Source organism: Pagrus pagrus, assembly GCF_965226575.1.
Source record: "Pagrus pagrus genome assembly, chromosome: 10".
Lineage (NCBI taxonomy): Eukaryota > Metazoa > Chordata > Actinopteri > Spariformes > Sparidae > Pagrus > Pagrus pagrus.
Window position 1 is genome coordinate 33955750 of NC_140194.1, and position 6431 is coordinate 33962180.

Consider the following 6431-nt stretch of genomic DNA (forward strand, 5'->3'; position numbering starts at 1 on the left):
ACATGCCATTTGAGGTCAGAGGAGTCAAGGTGAGAATCACAGGTGAAATGGTGCAACATTGTGACTTGGCAACCACCAAGGAAGACATTGTGAAAAAAGCTAACAAAAGCCAAGAAGACAGACCACTTTACAGTGCCGTGTTAAAGGGCGAACATAAGAGACCTGCCACATGTGCAAAGTCTTTGTATGAACACGTGACTAAAAAGAAAAGGGATTATTTTGAAGTAACTAGTTCGGATGTGCAAGCAAACGCAAACAACCCAACAACTGTAAGTGCTATGAACACATCACATGGCAATAACACTGATAAAAATACAGATGTTGAAATAAATGTATCCAAGATGTCATTTTCATACAAGCCTCTGACTGCAGTGACAAAAGGAAGACTTTGTTCAGAAATGGGTGTGAGAAGTAAGAATACAAAGCAGCTGCCACCTCAGGAAATGCCAGCTATGGGAAGAGTCTGTGAAACTAAATCAATTGGAGGTGATGGCAATTGTTTCTTCCGAGCTTTATCCTATGCCATTTCAGGAAGTGAGAATGGACACATGAAACTGCGCCAGTATATTGTTCAACACCTGGAGACGCATGCAGCAGAATTCCACAACTACTTGAGAGCCAGACATTCCTCTATTCCAGATCATCTAAACAGTTCAAACATGAAATGCTCAGGTTCCTTTGCCACTGAGATTGAAATCTGGGCAGCTGCTAACCTACTACAGGTTGACATATACACATTTAATGCAGACAGATGGAATCATTACCCATGCATTCACATACCGGGTAACCATCAAGCAGGAACCAGAAGTGCTGAGGCTATTTACCTTAATCATAAGGATGGGAATCATTATGATGTTGTGACATGTGTTAAGGATGCACACAATGACTCCACATGTGCATCATTTGACAAACTGGGCAATCACGAACAAAGTTCAGATGGAAAGACAAAGACAGAACAACATCATGCAGATCGTTGGTCAAGAAAGAGGAAATTGAAGGCTTTGGAAGATTCCTATGCAGCCAACAAAGAAGAGATTTTAGATAAGATGAAAGCAACATATGTCACGAGGAAAGCTAAACATCTAGAAAGAGAAAGAATAAAATATGCAACAAATGAGCAATACAGAAATTCCTCTATAAATGCAAGTCACAAAAAGTACCATACAGACTTGGAGTATAAACAACATGCTCGTGAGCAGAGTAAGGAAAAATATGCTTCTGACCAAGTGTTTCAACAGCATGTCCGTGAGCACAGTAAGAAAAGATATGCTTCTGACCAAGTGTTTCAACAGCATGTCCGTGAGCAGAGTAAGAAAAGATATGCTTCTGACCAAGTGTTTCAACAGCATGTCCGTGAGCAGAGTAAGGAAAGATATGCTTCTGACCAAGTGTTTCAACAGCATGTCCGTGAGCAGAGTAAGGAAAGATATGCTTCTGACAAAGTGTTTCAACAGCATGTCCGTGAGCAGAGTAAGAAAAGATATGCTTCTGACCAAGTGTTTCAACAACATGCTCGTGAGCAGAGCAAGAAAAGATATGCTTCTGACCAAGTGTTTCAACAGCATGCTCGTGAGCACAGTAAGAAAAGATATGCTTCTGACCAAGTGTTTCAACAGCATGTCCGTGAGCAAAGTAAGAAAAAATATGCAAATACACCAGATCTGAAGAAACGACTATGTGAGGCAACAGTGCATAAGTATCACACTGATGAAAAATTCAGAGATGCAGTTAAAAGTAAAAAACATATCAGTGTTAAAAAACATAAGGACAGGAAATTTGACATTACTTGTGTTATAGAGGATTTCCGTAAAACAGTAAAGCATGGGCCCGAATATGCCTGCTGTTGTTGCCACAGACTTCTCTTCAGGAACCAAGTCAAAGGCTGCATGAAAAACACATATTCTAAAGTGGGCTCTGATGGCAATGCACTTGCTGATAAATGTATAACAAGTACTTATTTGCATGTGTGTGATAAATCCTGTGGAAAAACTTGCAGTTTTCAAGACGAGGCTTTTTCCAAATTGTGGATCTGTCATACATGTGACAGACATCTTCTCAAGGGTAAAGTGCCTGTCCAGAGTGTTGCTAACAACTTGCATTTGAAACCCATTCCACCTGAGCTAGAATGTCTCAATGAGTTGGAACAACACCTCATTTCTCTGCACATTCCCTTTATCAGACTCATACCTTTGAAAAAGGGAGGCCAGAACTCTGTGCAAGGACCAACTGTGTGTGTGCCATCCAATCTATCGCACGTGACCAGCATTTTGCCAAGAGATGAAAGTGAGGATAAAATGGTGAGGATGAAACTGAAACGTAAATTGACCTACAAAGGACACTATCAAGACATGCACGTGGATACTGGAAATATAAAAAATGGTCTGAATTATTTAATACTCAATAATACATGGTACAAAGATGTGAGTATTAACCCAAACTGGATCAACACATTAGACGAAACAGAAAATGAAACAAATGCAGATGAGATGACTGAAAGTGATGAAAAAGTGGAAACTTGTATTGATAATGACATCTCTGACAAGGAGGATGATGATGCACCAGAAATACAAGATTTTTCACACGTTAAAGACCAGCATGGGATGTTTGCATCCTCTTGTTTACAACCTGTGGATTTGGGTCAAGAGATACTAGATCAGCATTTTGATGGCATTTTATCCATTGCCCCAGCAGAAGAGAATTCTCCAATTAGACTGTTGTGTGATGGTACAAATGAACCCAAATGTTTCCCAGTGTTATTTCCAAAAGGAGCGCCTACTTTTCACGATGAGCGCCCAGAAAGAATAACTCTATGCAAATATTTCAATCAACGAATACTTAATGCAGATGGCCGCTTTGCTCAAAACACTGACTATTTATTCTATGCTCAATATCTGTCAGAACTGAATCAAATACTGGCAAATGTGTCAATAGCACTGAGAAAAGGAACAGACAAAGTTTTGACGCAAAAGGTTACCACAGACATGCTTACAGACCCGGAATCTTTGAAAAAAATTCTGCATTTTGACGAGGGCTACAAATTTCTCAGGCCTATCAGAGGAACGCCTCCATTTTGGCAATCGGCACAGAAAGATGTGTTTGCAATGATAAGGCAGCTTGGTATTCCTACATGGTTCTGTTCATTTAGCTCTGCTGACATGAGGTGGCCTGAAATGCTGAATGCTATGCTAAGGCAAGAACGTAAACAAATGAACCTGGAAGACCTTTCGTGGCTAGAAAAATGTGCATTATTAAAGCGCAATCCAGTAACTGCAGCCAGGATGTTTGAGTTCCGATGGCATTGCTTCTTAAGAGATGTTCTCCAGAGCCCTGCAGCGCCAATAGGCAAGATCACAGATTACTTTTATCGAGTGGAGTTTCAGATGCGTGGCTCACCCCACATACATGCATTATTTTGGGTTGACAAAGCTCCAAAAATAGACAAAGACTCTGATGCAAAAGTTGTAGAGTTCTGTGATAAATATGTTACATGTCAAATGCCATCTGATCCGGAACTGTTGGATTTAATTGATGTGCAAAAACATAGTGAATACCATGCAAAATCTTGTGACAAGAACAATGCAAAAAAGAAGAAGAAAGGAGAAATACATTGCAGATTCAACTTTCCGAGACCAGTCTCAGAGCGCACATTTATCACCAGACCAGGTGTTGCTGCAGAATTTAAGGGACAACAAGAGACTGGCTCTGAAAAAAGTGAAGGGGAAATTCTTGAACAGCCAGACATCCGCCCATTTGACATGTCAATTGAAGATGTCCAGAAACTGTTTGAACCGGCCTACCACTCAAACACTGTTCACGTGGCACACAGTTCATACCAATTGGTGAACATCCTGTCAGAATGAGTGTACCATTGAGTCAACTTAAACAGCAACACGATAACAGTCAGAACGACGACCAGCATTTATGGATGAAAAACATTGTGGACCGATACAAAAATAGACCAGACACGCCACCATTTCCAAACATGTGCCTTGCAACATTTGCCTCCGAGTACAGAGTTCTTCCTAAATCGCAAATCCCCAAAGGTGATAACAATAATGTGATCCAGTTGAAAAATAACTTTGGGTTTATTACCAAAAGAACTAATGAAGACAAACCTGCTGTGATCCGTTATGTTAGATTGTCACCAATGAAGCAGTCTGAAGCCTACCACCACAGCATACTGCAACTATTTTTGCCCCATTATTTGGACTGCCAACTGAAACCTGCACAGTTTGAAACTTACAAAGACTTTTATGACCATGGTGCTGTGAACAATGAGAACAATACATTGGAAAATGTCAAATCTATAGTGGGTAGAAACCGGGCTCTGTTTGAGAAAGAAGCTGACCAAATAGCTGAAGCAGAAAAGATGTTGAAAGAAAATGGGGAACTGGAAGATGCATGGGCACAGATTTGCCCTCAAGCTGAGCTTGAAAGACTGGAATGTCAAAAATTAACAGAGAAAGACACAAATGACACAAATGATGAACAGTGCAGTAATGATAACATCCCAGATCTACAGCCAAAAAAACAATCTGTTTACACAATAGAGGCTAATGGAACTCAAATGAATAGAGCTGATGCTTTACAGTTGTTACGATCTTTGAACGAGGAGCAGTCTGCAGTTTTCTACAAAATTCGACAGTGGTGTTTGCAGAAAGTCAATGGTGAGAATCCTCAGCCCCTAAAAGTATTCATTACCGGTGGAGCAGGAACAGGCAAAAGCCATTTGATCAAGGCTATTTATTATGAGTCAACTAGAATTCTCAAAAGACTCCATCCTGATCAACCAGATGCCACTACTGTTGTACTAACAGCCCCAACAGGTGTAGCTGCCTACAACATTAATGCAAATACTATACATAATACATTTTCAATCGGAACAGACCTGTCCCTACCCATCAAAAACTTGACAAAAGAAAAAATTAACTCTTTGCGTGCAAAACTAGGAAACCTTGAAATATTGATCATTGATGAAATATCTATGGTTGACCACAGACTTTTAGCATATGTACATGGAAGATTGAGACAAATCAAGCAACCAGGTGACAACACCGCATTTGCTAAAGTGTGTATTCTTGCAGTCGGAGACTTTTATCAGTTGCCCCCAGTGAAAGGTTCTGCTTTGTACAATGACTTCAAATACATAAACCTATGGGAGGACGAATTCCATATCGCTGAGCTTACTCAAATAGTCAGACAAAAGGACTCAGACTTTGCTCACGCCTTGAATCGTATACGCACTCATACAAAGGACACACCTCTCCAAGACCTTGATGTTGAAATGCTCAAAAGTTGTGAAACTGGAGAAGACAATGACGCATTGCACATTTATGCCACAAATAAAGAGGTTGATGATTATAACCTGAAACGCTTAACTGTGACCTGTCCAGAGTCTGTCACCATAGAAGCACGTGATTATGAGAGAAATGCTGAGACAGGAAGACTACAGCTAAAAGATGGCCATCATCACAAAGTTTACAATACTTGTCTCCAGAAATATATCCATGTAGGAATAGGAGCTCGTATCATGTTGCTGAAAAACATTGATGTGTCTGATGGACTTGTAAATGGTGCTTTTGGAACTATTGCTAAAATGGTGGATGCCGATCAAGATAGTGAAGACAATGACAAAAATTTCCCAACTTCCATCCATGTGGCATTCGATGACCCCAAGGTCGGTCAAAAACAGCGGGCAAAAACACGCGCCATTGACCCTGAAGGGAGAATGATAACCATCCTAGAACCTGAGGAAGACAATGTTACCCGTAATGGAGGCTTACGCAGACAATATCCAATAAGGTTGGCGTGGGCATGCACTATCCATAAAGTACAAGGCTTAACGATTGACAGAGTTGTTGTGTCTCTCAGCAAGGTTTTTTCCTCTGGACAAGCGTATGTCGCTCTAAGTCGTGTCACAAGTCTAAGTGGCTTAACAATTAAGGACTTTAAAGAATCTGCCATTTATTGTAATGCAAAAGTATCAGAAGCCACTGGCAAAATGCAGCCATTTATACCACCTCTCTCTTCCACCAACAACACACAATCTGCTTTTACCATCATATTGCACAACACTCAAAGTCTTAAGGCTCACTTTCCGGATATTCAAACTAATACTCACATGAATAATGCGGATTGCATTTGCCTTACAGAGACATGGTTAGGAGTTGATGATCCACCACAGCAGCCTTGTCTTACAGGCTTCCAGTTCACACATGCTTCTCGAGGGCATAGTTATGACACTACTCATCCACAATTGCAACATTTCAAACAAGACTCTCATGGTGGAGTTGGAATATATCATGCAGTGACAAAAGAAGTTCTAATATGGCCTACAAAGTGCTATAATATTGAATGTTTGATATTTCAAGTGAAGAGCATTAACTTGACTGCTGCAGTTGTTTACAGACCCGCAAGTTATCCTGTTGCCA